Source organism: Sturnira hondurensis, unplaced genomic scaffold (assembly GCF_014824575.4).
Source record: "Sturnira hondurensis isolate 20B ecotype Veracruz unplaced genomic scaffold, ASM1482457v3 Scaffold0009935, whole genome shotgun sequence".
NCBI lineage: Eukaryota > Metazoa > Chordata > Mammalia > Chiroptera > Phyllostomidae > Sturnira > Sturnira hondurensis.
Window position 1 is genome coordinate 2,026,883 of NW_028082566.1, and position 20,645 is coordinate 2,047,527.

The 20,645-nt window shown below is 36.8% G+C and overlaps 1 protein-coding gene across 2 annotated transcripts in view; it reads right to left on the reverse strand.

Annotated features, from left to right (window-relative positions):
* Positions 1 to 20,645, reverse strand: part of CNTN1 (contactin 1) — a 309,382-nt gene that overhangs the window by 2,363 nt on the left and 286,374 nt on the right. The window lies entirely within an intron of this gene.

Sequence of the window (20,645 nt, forward strand, 5' to 3'; positions counted from 1 at the left end):
GATTACATAGGCCTGAAAACCAAGTGGTTCCTTAAAAACAAAACAAACAAATAAAAAAGCCTCTCTATTCTTAGATCACTAAAGAAAAACAGAAATATTTGATGAAGGATTTTGGGTGAGCACATGTGATCTGTTTATACAATATGCCCATATAAAGATGATAAGATCACTAATGTTTATGTTTTTCCTATGACCTAGCAGTCCCAAATTCCTAACGGAAGGTGACAGATCAAGAAACAAATATAACTAAGTAAAAAAAACCCTATGTGACATGGTAAAAAATAAGATAAAGAGATGACAGCATAGATACTAATAATGTTATCTGGGATAGTTATAACTGTTACAAAGAGATCATGTCTAACTTCATATCCCAATGGTTTTTAAGATATTTAGATGCATATACTCAATGATTTCAGGAAAATATTTTGGATTATTATAAGTCATCTACTCAAATTTAAGGAGTAATTTACTTGAGATATTATGCTGTGAATTAAAAACAAAAATGATGTGCCCTGGTCAGTGTGGCTCAGGTGGTTGGAACATTGTCCCATAAACCAAAAGTTTGGGGGTTTGATTACTGGTCAGGGCACATACCTAGGTTGTGGGTTCAGTCCCCAGTCAGGGCTCATACAAGAGGCGACCAAACAATGGATGTTGCCCTCTCACATCTGAAATATCGAAGTTTTGCTTTCTCTCTCTTTCTCCCCCCCCTTCCCTTCTCTCCAAAGTCTATGAGCATGTCCTTGGGTGAAGGTAAAAAAAATAGAAATGATGTAATAGGCTCTGGACTTGTTACATCTTTGGCTAATAATTACATCGAGAAGGGTTCTTCCCGTGGTCAAGCAATGGGCACAGGACCTACCCACACTGGAATGCTCGAGAAAGGGATGAACAGTGGGGCCAAGCAGGCCTACTATTTCTTTCCACCCTCCATGCTCACTAGGCACCAACTTCAATGAACACACTGCTGGAATAGGGTTGGGCTAAAAACTATAGTCAATAGCTTGTAAATATAACCAATTTGTGCCAAACTTTGGAAGTTTAATAATAGGTTAAATCTTTATTATTTTCCATGTTCACAGTGGCCTAATGCACCTTTTGGGGGGAATATTCCTCTTATATTCAGAAGCTTAGGGGTATTTGTCTTTAATCTCTGGTCATTAGAAGCACATTCATGTTTCCCATATGGCAGAAGATGATTGTGTCTGTCTATCCACACTCATGGATTCCACTATTGCCCTCTTAGGAGTGTTTCGTGCTACATGGACATCAGCATCAGGCACAGACAAAGGGGTTCTTTAATGCAGATGCTGCACTAACAGGACCAATAACAATGACACTAGCTGGCTGGGTAGCTCAGTTGGTTAGAGCACCTTCCTGATACGCCAAGGTTGGGGGTTCAATCCCTGGTCAGGGCACATATAAGAATCAACCAATGAATTGCATAAATAAGTGGAACAGCACATTGATGCCTCTCTCTTACTCTCTCTCAAAAAAAAAATCAAATAAAACAATGACACTAGTAATGACTATGAGAGCCCATAATTACTGTTCTACAGCCACGAGGCAGACATTGCACTGGCCTTTATGTGTGTTTTGACAGTAATACCCCAGCCTAGAATGGTGGGTCTTATTGTCCCAATTTTATAGATCACGTAACTTGGAATTTAGGTAAAATGATTGGTTCATGGCCAAGGCCCATCAGAGGTAGGACTAGATCTCAGGTTGGCCAGGCTCCAACAGCCATACCCTTGTACCTCTCTGCCACTTGCTGCAGAGAGCTGTGGAAAGCACCAGTTCTAGAAAGGTGCAGAGATGCGACACCCTGTACTTAATGTGTCAGGGCAAAGGCATGGAAGGAAAATAAATGGCACCAGGGAAGGCGCAGCACCTACACTGTTTCAAAGAGGCTTTGTTTTGTGGTAGTATTTTCTATCCTACTATTTTTCTACATAGATACATTAAAAATTTGCCACACTCTACACAGTATTTTATTCTGATAGATAATGAATAATAAACCTCAATCACTTGCAAAAATAAAAGAAAAAAATCACTTTTTCAATTTTTGACCTAATACAAATGATCCGACCTGAAAACCTTCGTCTTAGAGTGACTGCAGGGTCTCGGCAATGCTCTGTCCTTTGACGACAAATGACATCGGCTATGCACACCCATTCTTGTACTTGCCTGAATGTACGGGCTGTCTCAGTACAAACAGAATGTGGCTGCCAAAAATGGTTCAGTGAATTGTGAATACCACTCTGAAGTTTTGGTGTCAGTATGAAAACCAAACACAATTTCGTAGTTTGTGGCTTCAACATCAGGGTATTTGATTTATTCTAAATAAACTCTTCATGTTTATGTGTGTTATATTTAATCTCTCTAATGGCTCAAGCTTATGTAATTGTGGTCTTCATCTTCAGTTCTCTTCCACATTCCAAATACAAATTAGAGACCTAACTGAATTACTATTTAAAGTCATTTTATATGTAAGATCCCTATTTTCTTGAGGGATTTTATATATATACATATATATGCTTTATATCTATAGTTTAAAATGCATATAAGAAAATGCATATCACAACACTATTAGAAACAATTTCTGTACTCACATGGTAGGTAGTAAATACATATTTTACTTTTCACATACTTACTGAATGTCAAACATGAAAAAAATCATCAATCCGGTGAATTGTTTTTCCCTGTAGGGACAACTGTAAAGCCAATTTAGAATATTATATTTCTTCCACTGGATTGTCTTGATTTTTTAAAACTGCCCAGGCTTATTTCCTTCAGGAAAGATGCCTCATACCGGGAGATACATATTGAGAAGCAAAACTTCAATTAAATTTTGGCAGTGTTTAACAATCTCTGTGTTTTATGATAAGTTGAAAACTGCTCTAGGTAGTTTTGTAAAATAAATATCTTTTTTGAGGCTTAAATTTGGACACCATGGTCCATCCCAAATTCCTAGTTTTTTGCTGTTGCTGATGATGCCATTACACTTCTAGTTTTATTCTTGTCGTGATACCTTTTGTGTTCATATGTATTAAAATCTCTAGACTGTGAACAACTTCAAGGAATACATCCAAATCGTAGTTTTAGCTGTGCTGACTAAATTCAGCATGTAGTGAGTGCTCAATTCATAATATTATAATATGAACAATTCTTCCAACTGTAAGCTCTGAACCTTTTCTAATCATAGAGCACAAGGTGGGAAGGAAAGCTAAGGGGTGGAACAAGAGGATTAGGAAGAAGGTGAAGGAAACCACTGTGACCTGCAGTGAAAACTTGATATTTTTTAAATATTTTATACTCTCTCCATCGCATAATCTAACTTTCAGGGACCTGGGGCAAGGGATGAGTTATCCATTCTCATTCATGTTCTCCCTCAGGAAATAGCAGTTGTCCCCTCACCCAGCAGAGAGATAATATTTAAAATCCATAACATCAGAAAGACATTTATTTTACTGTTCAGCTCAGGGATCTTCCACCTTGTCGTGCTAAGATGTTACTTTGGATTCTTTCAAAGTGTATAACTGGCCCTGGGTGGAGGGAAGACAGTGTCTCAGGGTAATGATTGAGTCCCTGCTGCCCAGAGGCATGCTTACTACATATTAGGTATAGCAGGTACGTATCAGGGGCTGGTTGTTGTTGAAAATGCTTGAGTACAATAAAACTCCTGATGGGAGAGCATCAAGTTCAGGGAAGTGAAAGAGTAAAATTCTGTCTGGAGCTGAAAGTAAAAGTCAGCTTAGATGGAAAAAGAACAGAGCTGCCTGTTTTTGGTCAGTTTAGTATGACAGACATGGATAAAGCCAACTTCACCAGAAACGCTTCCAGGGTACCATGGCAGGTGGACGATGCTCTACTGACCCCTTCACTGAGTGGCTAGTGCTGTTACCACCTGCGATGCCCTGGGCCTTCTCTACTCTTCCATCTATGGCCAGGAGTACTCAATCGTCAACTGCCCTAGCCTGCTCATGACCCCTAGCCCGAGTTAATCCCTGCTTCTCCTACCCCCACCTCCGAAACAGAACCGATCGCTTCTTCCCTTAGACACTCCTCTGAATTCTTCAGCAGGGCCTCAGGAAGATGCTTTCCCTTTCCACTTGAGCAGTGTTTCGTGAGTGCTCTGGAGTGTATTTCCTTCCTGCATCCAGTCAATTATAAGTTTTCTGAAGACCTGTCAGACTACAGGGGTGCCCTTGGACCTCGGCTGCTTAGATTTCAACTGAACAAATGGGAAAATACGAGGATCAGTAGGCAGGCCACTGTCATAGCAGGAGTGTAAGGGTTAACTGGGGATAATACCATGTGGCTCTGGGCCCAGACAAAGAAAATAAAGTTCAAGTCCTGCCTCTGCCTTCTATTGCTTAGGTAATCTTGAGCATACTTTTATGCTTTAGTTCCTTCAACTCTAAAATGGAGATAATGAGTATATCCCATAGCTTTACAGTGAGAATTGAGAAGCTGTCCATTGGTGGTTCTTATATATGTTTTGGCAGTAGAACATTTCCTCAGAAGCAACAGTACGTGGAAGCCAATGACTGAACTAGGAGGGAGAGGGAATGCTTTATTCAAATATGGGTCTGTGGCAGGAAGCCACCAGGCTTTTGCTTCATGGGGGTACCAGTACTTCCCCAAAGCCCATCATCCATGCAACATGTAGGGCTCTACTTGTCCAGTTTTAAAAAATAGATGTTTCATGTAGGTCACTTCAGTAAATGCATGACTAGGAGAAAACTCCCATAAGTGTAGAAATTCATAATGCATTTGAAGTTTATCTCCTGTTATAGACCTTGTTTTTTATCCAACGATTCTTTGAAAAGTAGTTGGATAAAAATCAAAGCAAAAACAATAACCAAATCAGATGTTCCCTGTACATATATTACATCAGAGACACATATCTATTTACTGTTTCCCAATCACACATTATGTCCTCTTAGATTACAAACATTCCCAAATGTCCTTTCACCTAGCAATGCTGGGCACAGGGAACTTTTCTGTAGTAGTTTAGCTCAAGTGTTACAATCTCCTCTGCGGCATCCTAGTTGAGATCTTTGCTTTCAGCGACAGGAATCCAACTGAAGCAAGAGCTGATGTTGTGCCACTTTGGGACAACCAGAGAAAGTTAATGAACACCTGTGTCTTCCATGTATCTGTCTTTCATCTCTTTTTCCTTTGCATATTGCTTCATACTCGCAGACTAACTTCTCCAGATACACAAGAGTACCAAGCTTACAATCATATATTCTCAAGATCAAAGAGATGGTATCTTTTAACCTAACTCTAGTGGGAAAATTATCAAGGAAAGATTCTGATTTGTAAATTCTGGGTCACAACCCACCCACAGGCCAATCACTATGGCTGAATTAATGAGTTTCTATGATGGAACCAGCTTGGAAAAGTTTCCTATAGCTCCACCAATTCCTGTGGCCAAGGAGGTGGGGTCACTTAAAGATATGTCAGTTTTCATTCTGATCTCAGGTACTTTCTACAGTATTATCCATAATCAAAGGTCTGTGTAGATTAAGGAGCAAAGAGGGATTCTGGGAAAAAAGAGAGAGTACATTTTAATTAAAAAGTCCAGATGCACACTGGGAGTCACAAAAAGCAAGATATTAATCCTAGTCTCCCAAATTTGTTGACCATAGCAAGCTTTCCGCCAAGAGGCATGTCATAAGAACACGCTGTTCCATCTACAACTTCGGAAAATGTTTTTTGTGATAATTAGAAAAGTGCTTCATGCAATTACTCACCTGCATTATTCACAACCTCTCTAACTTATTTTCCTCAGTTGCTTGAGGCTAATCAAGATAAGAAAAGCAATCGATCTATTTAGCTACTGAAGACTTGAAGAACATTTCTGCAAATTTCTCAAAGTACAGGATCCATTTTTATGAGTGATCACTGAGAACTACTCATGATAGATGCAGCATTAGAATGTGTAAGACTAGAAACTAACTTTTGGGGGGTAGAATATACAAATATGTAAGTTTGTATTTACTTTAAGATCTGGAATTTAAGCAGATATGATTATTACATAAAGAAAAACAAGCTAAGAAATGCAATCAAGTACTGTGGCTTGATCTTACAAGATTGGTATTTCTGACTGTAGTTGTAGAGGAAGGTCTATTTAGAATTTGTCATTTTACAAATTGATTCAGCCGTAAGAATTTAGACTGAAAAAATAATAAAGTAGAGGTTAAAAGCTTTGTTTTTGGACTTAGCCTAATCAATTGGGAATTCCGAGTAAATGTTATAAAAGTATACCTTCAGCAAATTATTTAATTGTATGTGTTTCCTGACTCAATTGTTGAGGATGAGGTGAGAAAATGGTACTTATTTTCATCCATTTGTGACAGAAATGCATGAAAACAAAGGTTAAAGGAGAGAGTACACTTTCTTCCTTTGACATACTGAAACAATGCATGGATGAATTTTCAGACAAAGATAGTTTAAAAAATTCATGCACTCCAATTTTCACACAGAAAACACTTGCTTGAAAACAGGAAGCCATTGAGACAAAACGAATATTAAAATTTTTACTGGTTAATTAATTTTGAGAATTTTCATCTTGTAGTGTTTCTTCTTACTTTAATATTTTTTCTTGTATGATTCCTCCCCAAATTCCACCTCATTTTTAATCTGTCCACACTTTATCCACTGATATTACAGAATAGAGTCAAGGTATAAAATATACAGACTTATAAAATAGAAAAGCTTTACTTTCTTGGAAATTGGCATAGAATATGTAATAAAACGCCTGCAATTCAGTATGGTTAATGTTAAACTTTCCTTTAGGTCATATAACCAAATTATTTTCATGAGTTGTCTAATGCTATGAAAAATTAAAAGAGATGTCTTTTCAGAAAGTTAGTTGGGTTTGCTTCAAATAGGTCTCTTGGGAAGAATTCTGAAACAGTTTCAACTTTATATCAGTTATTACAAGTATTAACTAACTACCTGCCTTTGACAAAATGAAGTCATGGTTATTTACTCCAACTGATTTTAAGAATTTCTGGGAAAGAAAACAAAGGAAAAATCAGAGGATAAAAATCAATTTGACCTTTGAGGTATAACAGCTTTTCATAAAGAAAAAATCTACCAAAAAAACCTATAGTGAAAACTGTTCAATTACAGGATTCATAGTATTCATAAAATAATCCCAAAGAAGTTGTTTAGAGAAGCGCATATATTTGAACACTGAGCACTGGGAAGGGGGTGGAGTGGTATGGAGTGGATAACTTCCTCAACAAGTTTATAAAGGATACAAAAGCAAATTCCTTCTAGGGGTCAGTTCAAGTATTCACCAAGGCATTTCAAAATTATAATCATGCCTAAGGGTAATTTGGTGAAAGCAGTTCAGGAGCCAGCAATATATCTTATATGAATCTGATGGTCTACCTTGACTTAAGAACAACCTAAGATAGAAACAGCGTATAATCAGCCTGGGATTAATGGCTGCTGGGGTTGGGTAATGTGTACAAGGAGGTACACTTTATTACTCTGTCTATTCTTGTCTACTCTTAAGTGTGTTTGAAATTCTCTATAATAAAATTTTAAACAAGTTAAAAACAGAAGTTCTTTATATATATAAAATCAATGGACCCTTAGAGACATTTCAGTGGTTTAATAACCCTCCTGAAATTATGTACAGAATACTGCATGTATGAATATATGTTCATTTTTTTTTCCTGTGGAGGAGGTCTAAGATTCTGACTAGATGCTTAGGACTCAATTTTGCTAAAATAAGAGCAATTGGAATAAGCAGCTTTCCTAACTTTTAGCCAACCCTTCATGAGGACTATTTCTTGCCTCTGATGTTTGTAACAGAAATTGGGAAATAGGGGTTTTAAGACTATGGTCTGTTACATAGACCCGGAAGTATGAATGAGAATTTCCAAACCATGAAGTTCTTGAAATCACTTCGATAGAAGAATTTGTGATTGAAGAACCTAAGTCTTATGAGAAAACAGTGTTGGGGGAATTAAACAGATGAATTAAACATTGAAAGCTGTTACACAGCAGCTTAAAATTTTTTCATTTTTGTTTTTGCTTTTGGATACCTATTTTATCATATTGTCTGTATATGTACCAGTTTATTTTGATTTTGATTTTTTTCTCCGTATGCCTCTTTGAGAGCAAAATGCTAAGTTATATCGAGAATTAAGAAGAAAAAAACAGCTGAAGTCCTACTTCCAATTCCAATAGCTAGTTGCATAACTTTGGGCAAAAGAGAATATTTGGACTCGAGATGTGACTCTGAAGCTGGTGTGATCTTTGGCCATTTCACTCGTCACGGATGTGGATTTTCCTTCTGTAAAATGATAGGGTTCAATGTCCTAAATCTTAGGTTCCTACTATGGACATGACTCTACTTCGAAGCAAACCATATGTATTTAAGAATATCAAGTGTTGAGCCATAAAAGTTGCAAACATTTGTTATATTCCCCTTATTTAGGATAATCAAAGTTGATATTACTTTATAAATACATATTGAAAGCTTGATCATGTAAGTGATAGTGGCTTTGATGGGCTTTTCAATCTAGTGAAACCCACTAATCTTGTTGCTCCTATTTGTTTGGCAATTGTGAGCCCATATGCCAAATAAAATAGATTTCTTTTTTGGCCAGGGGTTAATGGTTTGCTGGCAGCTTATCCCAGCAGTTGTATTCATTCCTGACTGTTGACTCTGGCCTTTTCCCTCTCACAAAATGCTAGATTGCAAGAATGCATTCCTCTTTGAAAACGGAGAAAGCATTTCCAATAGAGTAAAGACCAATTATTTGCAGGAAAATGTAAAAGTAACTTCTAACTGCCTATTGGCCAACAAGCACATGCTCACACATGCTCAAATAACATTATTTGGGGGCAAGATGAGGCTATAACTATAGGGACTTTTATAATTGGCTCACCTACTTCTTTGGAAATGCAAAGCAATGCTTCACAAGAGCATGAGATTTGAGGTTAGAAATAATTTTATTTGGATTCTATTGCCCTCACAGGAGTGTGTGACCTCTCGCAAGATACTTAACCTTTTAGAACCTTCATTGCTTTATCTGTAAAATGAAGAACATAATGCTTACATAGCAGGGTACATGTAAGAATTGAATTTAAATGCTTAAAATACATAGTTAAAAGCTATCGAATAATTGTGACTTTGAAATACAAAATTTAGTTTGTTCGTTTTAAAAATACCTTTTTAGTGAATATTTAGTAAGACTATACTGGGCCTGGGGGTTGGGGGCTGAGGGCAGGGAACAGAAGGAACCCAGGCCTCAGAATTTGGATCCTGTTCTATAAAATGGTCAGCATACATTTAGTGGGTTTCGTGGGCTTATTTTTTTTCTCTTTAACAAATAACATGCCAGTTCTTTACTTGTGATTAATTCACAAACAACCAGAGCCAACTAGTTCATCTTTGCATTGGCTTTGGATATAGCTGCTTGACAGACCATTCTTACATGGATAGCCTCAGCTTTGTGGAATACATCACATTGCCGCCAGAACCAGTTTCTTTCAACTCTGAGTGAAGTCACAGAGAGGGGACTTCAAATGCCCATTCTAAGTGGCCATACTAGAAAAACAAACAAACAAAAAACAAGTACAGTATTAAATTATTTCCCTCACTGCCCTCACTTTGCTTTCCCCCAGTTTTTGAGGCAAAAAGATGACAATTAGAGACAGAGAAAGTTTAAGAGTGTGTGTATGTCTCATGCTAAGGCAAATGGTCCTCTTTAGTCCCGGGCTTGAGGGACCAGTTGAGTACATCTGTGACTAAGACTTTCTGGACATTTTTAGGAGCTACAGATACATGGTTCCCTGGCTGTACTTAGAAATGAAAAAGGACTGTGACTGTCATCTTGCCCATCTCCCACGCAGACACACTCGCTTCTTTCATAGCCTTGCCTCTGTATGCTTGTGGGGAGACCAGCTGGTATTTTGGAATATTGCCAATAAAAGGTAAGAGTAAATCTAATTGGTTGTGACAGTCAGTTTTCCTTATACTTATTATATCTAATCAAAAGAAATTCAAATTAAGGGAAGCAAGCAGATATATCTTCTCACCAAGCCCACTGGGTTCTTCTCTGTTCTTTTACATACATTTGAATAATTAATCTTTTTCTGATTTTAATACCCATGTTCAAGGCTGTGGTGGGGCCAAATGTTTATTTCTAAGTAAAACATGAAATCTAAAAGACCTACCCTATCATGTGACTGGATGTCATAAACATTCATGGAGGGCCTTTCTGCATGGGCATCCGTAAAATTATAGAAAAGATGACATATTTTTAGAAGGTGTACATTTGCATGCCTCTTTTTAGTGCCAATATTTGTGAGAGAAATCATTTCCTAGTCCTAGGAAAGGATAGGTATATTGCTTTTTAATTTTCCTTAGAATGGCAGGCCCTTTAAGAAGATGGGAACGATGGGGATGACACCAAAAAACCTCTGTCAATTGGTACAATGAGCCCCAAATGGAAAGTTGTATTCAGTTCATGTGCCTCCTTGTGGGAATCTAGTTAGTGGCAGCCATTCAAGGGGCCGGCCTGACTGAGGATGCCTTCCACGTCAGATGCTGCTTTTATCAAAGTACACATGCAGAGCACTTGCAATTTAGAATTTATCTCTGATTCTCTTTTTTAATAAAATCTTCATCTTCACCTAACCATGAGGAAAATTGAAAAATTTAAATATAAATAGTGATGCTATTAGAATAATAAAAAGGAGATAGTTTTTAAGTACTTAATTCACTTCTAAGTTTTCTGTACAGTTTGGCCCATACCACGTCATCCACAAATATCTGTTTAAGGATTTTTTTAAAGTTTTATCATTTATCAGGTGCCCACTTTGTCCAGGAAAGTTTGCAACATATTAGTTTGCTTAATTCTTATCATATACAGTTGGAGCATGTATTGTTGTCCTCATTTATGGACGAGGGTCCTGCAGCTCAAATTTTCCCACCTAGTATGAAGCAAAATTGAGAATTAGATTCAAGCCTGATTATAAGCCCAGTGCTATTTTCTCTGCCCTGGTGCTTCATAAATATCTCTTAATATGGTTAGAGAACACAGTAATCCAATCTTCCTTAATATGACCAGTTGAGAGTTGGAAGTTACCACCAGTAGCTAAATACCTCCGGAACTACCAAAGCTAAGGATCCATCCTAGCCCCTCTCTGGTTTCACGTGGTAATTCAGAGACACAACTAACTCGGAAGATTTCCTGGGGTAAAAATGGGGGGAAACTTTTATTTGATCTTTCTTGATTCATCTTTGCTTCGGGGATATAACAAATGAGTGACTCACCTGTTTCAGGCAATGTTTTGGTATTTAAGATTTTTCTTCCTACTGTGTTCCTGAACTCATTTGTTCAGACCTCAGGGGCTTACTGCAGGGTTCAGTGTCACCCATCTGTCAACAAGGATTAATTGGTCCCTCACTGTGTTTCCACATGCACACAAAGTTCTTAAAAGACACTCTGAATTCCTGGAATCTCAGCAGCTATTAAGAAGACCATAACCCAATGAATCTCTTCTTTTTTACTTCCACAGGAGAAACTACTCCTCAGCTCTTTGAACAGTAGTTGGGAGTGTGTAAGGAGTGACTGACTGGAACACAACACTGATCTTTCTGAAGAACTTCTAAGAGTTTGTGCTTGTTCAGGTTCACATTCAGAAGATAGAAAAATGACTCCAACCACTTGGAAAGGGTTTGCATGAAATTTCCTTGGCTCTGTTTATATATTTTTCAGAATTTATTTTCTTACCTAAAGGCTCATTCCTAATCTTATTTTTATGGTGCTAAATCCTGAAATTTTAAGTTCCTTCCAAATTCTTCTTGGGCTCAAACAAGTGGAAAAAAATTGGCTTTCATCACTTCTGCAAGAAGTTTATTTTTAAAAAAATCAAGAGAGTAGTTACTGCTTGCTAACTACCAGGAATTCTGAGAAATTCTATAAAAAATCATTTTATTTATACTGAACAAGGCTAATTTCCAAAAAGTGAATGAAAACTAAACTTCTTCTTTCAACATCTGTATCTCTACCAGTACCATCAGACTTCTAGTCACTCCCTGATGAAATATTGGGAATCATGCCCTCTTCTTTTCTCAGAACTTGTGTCTTGTGCCTTTGTGTCTCTTGACAACATATTTTGTACAGAGGGACTTTTAGATGTTACTTGATAATGACATGCTAGTATGTTTGAAATAACATAAACATTGAGAGAAATATTATAAAATTTAGAAAGAAATTTAGAGCAATGCTTCATTTTCAACATATTATGCCTCACTTGGACCATATTATGCCTTACTGTGTCTACCTGTTGTTTACCTTACCTGGGTTTTCTAGGTTGGAGTCCTTCAGATTTTATCACAAGATGCTTTCTCTCTCCCTCTGCCGGCCAGGTTTCCATAACTGTTTTTAATAACATTTGCCCATGCTTCTACATTAGTTAACTCAGTTAATGATGTCACTTTGCACTTAATTATTCACAACAGAAAATCCAAAGTCAGACGAGCTCAGGCACGTTCAGGGTGGGAGAGGGGAGAGAATTTCAGGGGAAATAGGGGAGGGATTTAGAGGAACATATATAAAGGACACATGGACAACAACTGAGAAGGGTAGAAATGGGAGGGAGGGGGGAGTACGGGGGCGGGATAGGATGGGAGTAATAGGCAGAAAACTGTACTTGAAAAATAATTAAATATTTTTTTTTAAAAAAGAAAGAAAAAAAAGAAAATGCAAAGTCATTTTAAAAATGCATTTACTCTCTTCCACCAAGATGGAGGCATAGGTGGAAACACTGTGCCTTCTCCCACAACCAAGTTTGAACACAACAAAGGTTTGGAGAACTAGGACACACCCAAAGACCAGAAAACGGAATTATACGGAAGTCCGACAACTACGAACCGTTCAAGGGGGACGGTAAGAGAGGCGGAGCCAGCAGCGGAGCTGGGTCAGGCAGGACAGATCCCCTGACCTAGGTGCGAAGGCAGCCCGGAACCAGTCAAGGGTGTGGGACAGACTGACTGTGGTCGCACATTCGCGCACAGTGAGACGGACCACGCAGGCCCCAGGGGGCGAACCCAGTGGTGGAGGGCTGACAGCGGTGGCACACTCACGTGCAGTGGAACAACGTGGGCCTGGTGACGGTGGTGGCTGCGGTGAGGGTGGGGGTCGCGGCAGCAGGCGGCAGAGGGAAGCCATTGTCCCTCTTTGACCCCACCCCCTCATACAACATCACAACCCAGCGACTGAGTTGCCCTGCTCTAGTGAACACCTAGGGCTCCGATCCTGCTACAGAACAGGCATGAACAGCCCAAAAAATGGAGCAAGAATAACTCAAAGTCCCAGAGCCAATAACTCTAAGCGACCAACAGATTGCCAGCCTCTCAGAAGCACAATTCAAGACACTATTTATCAGGATGCTCACAGAACTGGTAGATTACAGTCACAAATTAGAGGAACATATGAAGGCTAAACTAATTGAAATGAAGGGAGATGTCCAGGAAACCAATAGCGATGGAAAGGAAACTGGGACTCAAATCAATAGAATGGACCAGAAGGAAGAACGAAACATCTGACCAGAAAGGAATGAAGAAATGACAATTCAAAAAATGAAGAGAGGCTTAGGAACCTCCAGGACATCTTTAAACGTTCCAACATCCAGATTATAGGGGTACCAGAAGTGGGAAAGAAACAGCCACCAGTGGAAAACTTATTTGAACAAATAATAAAGGAGAGCTTCCCCAGTCTGGCAAAGGAAATAGACTTCCAGGAAATCCAGGAAGCTCAGACAGTCCCAAAGAAGTTGGACCCAAGAAGGAACACACCAAGGCACATCATAATTACATTAGCCAAGACTAAAATGAAGGAGAGAATCCTAGAAGCAGCAAGAGATAAGGGGACAGTCACCTACAAAGGAGTACCCATCAGACTGTCAGCGGATTTCTCAAAAGAGACCTTACAGGCAAGAAGGGGCTGGAAAGAAGTATTCCAAGTCATGAAATCCAAAGACCTACAGCCAAGATTGCTTTATCCAGCAAAACTTTCATTTAGAATGGAAGGACAGATAAAGTGCTTCTCAGATAAGGTCAAGTTCAAGGAGTTCATCATCACCAAGCCCTTATTATATGAAATGCTAAAGGGACTTATATAAGAAAAAGAAGATGAAAAATATTAACAGTGAAAGGACAGCAAACACACAGTTATTAACAACCACACCTAAAACAAAAGCAAACCAAGAGGACAGCTAGATCAGGAGTGGAACCATAGAAATGAAGAACACATGGAGGGTTAGAAACAGGGGGTGGGAGGAGGAGAAGGGGGGAGAAAGTACAGAAAATAGCATAGACGGTAGGTAGAAAATAGATAGGGGGGAGGGCGAGAATAGTGGGGAAAATATAGAATCTAAAGAAATTGAGACACGTAGTCATAAACTAAGGGGGGGAGAATAGTGGGGGAGGGAGTGTGCGGGTGGAGGGGAATGAAGGGGGGGGAATAGAACAACTGTAATGGTATAATCAATAAAATATATTTTAAAAAGAGGGAAGAAAAAAATATACTATGATTTCACAGTTCACAATGATGGATAAAAGGATTATTCTTTTTATCGTAAACAGGTGTACCATAACTATGATTTATCATTAGTTAATAATGATAAATTATTTATCCTTATTTATTTAACAATGGTAAATAAAGGGATAGTCCTTTTATCCATTATAATTAGTGAAGTTATTAAAAAGTTGGTAATATTAACTGTATGAGGACAGTATTCTATTTCAAGAGTTTATTTCAAAATAAAAGAATTAAAGACAAAAAAATAAAAATGCATTTACTCTCTCGAATGCAATATACCAACTGGGTCACCAAGTACAATGGACTCGATCTCCAATATGAATCCAGAATCCCTCTGCTCCACTCTCATTACTACTGAATAGTAGATAGTTAAAAACATAACATAATTTCAAATAATCACTTAATGAAGAGCATCCATTATTTTCTATTTTCAATCTCTGTCTCTTAACATAATTTGCAGTATGTTGGTTTCTTCTTAGGTTATAAACTCTTTGGAATCAGAATTTCATATGCCAGCTCTCCATGTGCCATGAAAATTATTCTACTAAATATATAATCACTTTTTAATTGTGTCAATGTTAATTAATTTTAAACACTTTCTTTTTAGATGTTATTGGCTCTCACATTTTAGAATACATTTTAATGGCTTTACATATTTAAATTTTTCTTTTTAGTTTATATTTTAATCATAAAGCATATATTGGAAATCTGATATGTGTGTCTTATAGTTCTTAAGGGTCAATACAGGTTCTTAAGATATTTATGATCTAAGTCTTTGAGACATTTAATACATCAGTATTTTTTTAAATAATTTTTTTGCTAGTTTAAAAAATAAATATTGAGCCAGGATGCTTTGCTAGGTTCTTTGGAGAATAAACTCTAAATATTTATTTGTGTAAGTAAATAGTTATGTGCTACCTCATTCTAAAAAGGCTTTGAGACAGTTTGCGAAGATACATAAATTATAAGAGTAGAAAAAAAGAAGAAAATAAAGCAGAAGAAAAATAAGTTTAGGAAAATTGAGACAAAACTAAAAGATAATTATACTCAAACAGTAACATCATCAGCCAATGCTACAACCAATATCACTAATATTTATCAAGTGTCTATGATGTTCCAGGCACATTTAAAAAGCACTTTACCTATATAACATTATTCTTAATTAAATATATATAATGGTCTATACATTTGGTTAGAGGTATGTTGACATATAGCTCTGGCCAGGCAATGCAAATAGATCAGTCATTAAGTACACTATCCAAAAGATAACAACAAGTAATGTGCTTAAGGAAAGCCCATCTCCTTCTGTCCGGTCCTGAGACCATCCAGCTGGGCAGGTAGCTGAAATAGCAATCCCTAATGGATGCTAACACAGTACTGGACGTTCAACCAATCAGAAAAGCAAATTTACCAGAGGGGTTGTTTTTCTTCTCCCCTTCCTCCAACTCAGATTCTTTTAAAGGAAAGCACTCAATTAAAGGAAGATATTGATAACCTAGTTAGAGCGTGTATGTATGAAGAATAAAGTCCCTATTGAGGATGCTCCTGTAAGTAATATCTAAGCTGCGTACAGAGAGAATGCCTTGATGTAACTATATGTATTTGGTTTTCCTGAGTATGTGTGTGCGTGTGTGTTGGGTGGTGGTGGTGTTGAGATGAATGTTTCTAGAATTTAAACAGAGTGGTCCTCCTGCTTGTCCTTCCACTACCAAGATCTCCACTAAACAGTGTACAGGAATTTCAAGAATATAAATTTAATATAAATATTAAAATATTTTATTTAAATATTTATTCATTAATGTGGCTTAGGGGTCAGCCCTCCTTGAGAGGGTTTTCAGTCATCATTCTTTAAAGGGAGAGTGCTATGTAGTATAGTGAAACTCATCCTAAACAATCATGGAATAATGTGATGGTAGGTTTTGTATAATTGCTTTTTTTTTGTTTTTGTACTTAAAAAAAATAATGCTCCTCAGTACAAGCCAATATCATGACACCAAACTACAACTTCATAAACATTAATTCTATGAGGTGTAAAACAATGTCTTTTAAGAATACAGCTCACTGAAGTGTTAGATCAATCAATTCATGAAATTGATTGTATCTCCTGGAAACGGATGGAAGGGGGTATACCCATAGAGCACACACTCTTCACAGGGGCAATAGGACCCCCAAAGAGGTGAAAATTTGTTTTTATGGGGTAATATTATAATATTTTTGTATCTCCAAAAGGTTACATCTCCAACAGAACACGAACAGATATGCAGTATATACGTGGTATTAAAATTTCATGGGTGGCAGCAGGTGCTAGGGGAAAAATATGTAAAAAAGCTTTTTAGGGAGACAATAATGAAAAATATTAAAAAACACTGACAGAGAGTACTAGCTCTTGCAATCACACTTTCATTTGGAGTTGGGTGGCAACATTTAAGGTACAGGTTTTAATTTATGTGTGTATTACAGTAATGGTAAGAACTTACTCATTATTTACTACTCACAAAAATAGGTCATAATTTATTCATCATATATTACATAAAAGGTAAACACTATTATTCTGATTTTACATGTAAAGAATAGAATATACTTATGCTAAATATTCAGGCATGTAAATAATCAAATATATACAAATATATAGGAATATTATAGGCATCTTAATTAGAGAAATCCAATTTTGCAGGACACTGGAAAATCAATAGGATCAGATCAATGGTAGGTCTAGGTGGGAGAGGGTGGAAATAAAGTTTGAGTTAGGAGGAGATTTGAAGGAATAAATGGGAAAGGTAAGAGTTAGTGGTCTGAAAATAGAATCTTAAAATGAAAATTTTAATTTTTTCAATTTATTAGTGATATAAAGATTTGCAAGGATTCTTACTCTCTGTGTATTATAATGCCTTGGTTGTCTGTGAATCTCTGAGAATACTGAAAATAATGCTTTCACAGCATAAAATACAATGTATGGAATAAAAAGGAAATCAATTATATTGACACACATTTATATAAATAGCAACAAAGCAAAAATATGCTTATTAGTCCATAAAATTGTGTGCTTATTAGCAATTAAATAATTAAGTTTAGATTTAATAAATATCATATTTTTGAAGAAGTGATATTAAAACAGCTGACATTATATGAGAATATCTGATTATAATTAGTGATGGCAATTTGTTGCTTAAATTTACATTTGAGGAATATAATCTATTTCAGTTAAAAATTAGAAAAATTACAGTGTCTTTTTTTATCTCATTGAAATTTTAGGGATCTCTCAAGTTCCAGTTTACACTAAAGTCTGTGACCCTCTGTCTAGATTGTGATCACGGGTGGGTGGTGAGGCAGGGCAGGGGACAAGGTCATTAGGAAAGAGGAATTAAGAGGCCAGGGCAGCCCTGGTTGGTGTGGCTCAGTGGACTGAGTGAGGGTCTTCAAACCAAGGGGTCACCAGTTCGATTCCCAGTTGGGACACATACCTGGGTTGCGGACCAGGTCCGCAGTGAGGGATGCATAAGAGGCAACCACACATTCATGTCTCTCTCTCCCTCTCTTTCTCCTTCCCTTTCTCCCTCCCTTCCCTTCTCTCTAAAAATAAATAAATAAAATCTTTAAAAAAAGAGGCCAGGGCATTGGTAGGATCATCGACACAGATGTTGACATCCAAAGAATTCCAGCTTCCAGGTACATCTGTACTTTGAGGCATCTCCTATAGGCCAAGGGTCCTACTGAGCAGGTCCTCTGTGATTTATAACACCCTTCTTTCTTCCTGCTTAATGGCCATGTGACCAAGGCTGGTGATTTGCTTTACAGATGAAAGTCAATTGTAAATTGTACAAGACTTGAAGTGGTAGGTTATAGCAGACTACTGGCTAGAGAAAGTCATACTCTTGGCATATGTTGTAAATGATTTATTTTCTATTGGTCTGGCTCATTTTGCAGAAGGTGTCTGTAAAAAGTGCCTCTGGAATGTCCTTTGGTCCACTGCATTGCTTTCATACTGTGAATAACCTACCAAGGAGCCTGGCTTCCAGCCTTACCCAACTATGGGAAGTATTTTGAGACCTAAACATTCCTTCATAAATCACTAATGTTGGTCCCTAATGTAGTATCAAATGGACCATTTTAATATGTTGATATATCACTTTCCAGTTTAAGTGTTTTATATTCTCTCTTATTATAACATTAAAGGTTTCCAGATCTACTTGTGAGAAACTCCCAGGGTTTGATTTTTTAACAATAACAAAATCATTTTCTTTTCTAAATGGTTTCAAATTTATGTTACAGTGGGTAAGTGTCAAACCTCAGGAGGGAAAATTTAAAACCCAACTCTCTCAGCACAAACAACTGTCTGAGAGGGTTACAAATTTTAATATAGCCTGTATTATCTCAAAGGAAAATTAATTTTGAAGTGATGTTTTGATGGTTGATGCATATAATAATTCAAGATAATATAATTATTTTAATTCACTTATTTGTTGCTCTTATTTCAGGAGAGAATATAAAGTAATATCTTATAATTTGAAGGAAGGTACATCTATCTTAATATTCCTTCCTTAGGATCATAGAATATTTAAAATCCCTTTGAATATACAAATAGATGTCTTTATATAATTTTATGCCACTAATTTACTAACATTCATAAAAATGCACAATTGAACCTACTAATAATTAAAATTATGCAAATAAGTTATACCATTATACAAAATTATTCATTTTCTTATGACAAATTCATTAATGCAAAATATTATGAGCCCTCAAAATTTGTTCAAATTGTATGATGACATTCTACAAAGCTTGGTATTATACAAACAAGATAAAATAAACAGATTACTATCTAATAAAACTAGAATTTTGCTGTTACCCAAAATTCAGAAAAATGAAACCCATATTTGAATCAAGATATTTCTCTTAGGACCATTTTTTCATCTTCAGAAACTTCTTCAATATAATTACATTCTTTACAAATGATAAAGTCCTTTATTTACAACCTCCTTTTCCAAAGCACTTATTATATCTGGGAATTCTTTCTCATACTAGGTTCTAATTTCAGTTCTATCAGCAACATTCTCTCCATTTTCTACTCTGTTAGTACAACTTTCTAAATTTAAAAAAGACCACCAAATGTAGTCTTGGAGGGGACAGGAATATCTCATAAATTTGAATATTATGGAGTATCCAATCTTAAATATAAAACAAAGTAAAACACTTACAATTTTCTTACAGGAGTAATGACTTAAACTGTTCCTTAAACATTTCTATTTTCTACTTAAATATTCCTTCACAGCAGTAGTGTCAAATACATTGTTAAAGAGTGAACATGTGTTTAGTGACTTTGAATCTGAGTTCTCTCTATTTAATTTACTGACATAACCCTTGGTAACTTGTTCACTGTCATAAAACCCTGTTTTAATACCAGGATCCATATTGATAACCGTCTCTTGTTACTGCAATAAAATATAATCCTGCCTAAATTTTACACTTTGAAGCTGAATTTGTATCTCTCCTATAAATTTGCATCTTTCCTATAAATTTGCATCCCTCTCCTTACGCATTTTAATGCTGTTCCTTGACCTAGTTTCTTCTTATTCCCTTTCCTACATCCATGTTTATTTACCTCATCATTTAACTTTGAATATTAAGAAGAAACCTTTTTATTTCTGTTTCCTCGCCAATACATTCTTCACTTTTTGTTCAGATGTTCACTTCTCAACCAAGGCTTTCTCATCCCCGGACCAGCAGTAAATCATGATTACTGTGAGCAACCACGGAAATGCCATTTTAGTATTTCAAGGATAGACTTGTGACCTGATTCTGGGGAATATGGGAAAGCTTTTTTCAGAGGCTTCTGGGAAAAACTCCTCATTTTAAAATAGAACTTCAAAGTCACAGGCCCCTTCTTCCTTGGACAGTACTGGGGCTGCATGCAATAATTCCCAGCACTGCTGCAGCTGTCTTGCAACCACAGAAATGGGGAGCTTAAGAATGAAGCTAGGCATGAGCCCCCTCAAATGAATAAAGACAGGGGGAAACACTGGTCCTTGATTATATTTTGAGATGTTGATTTTATTAAGGCCT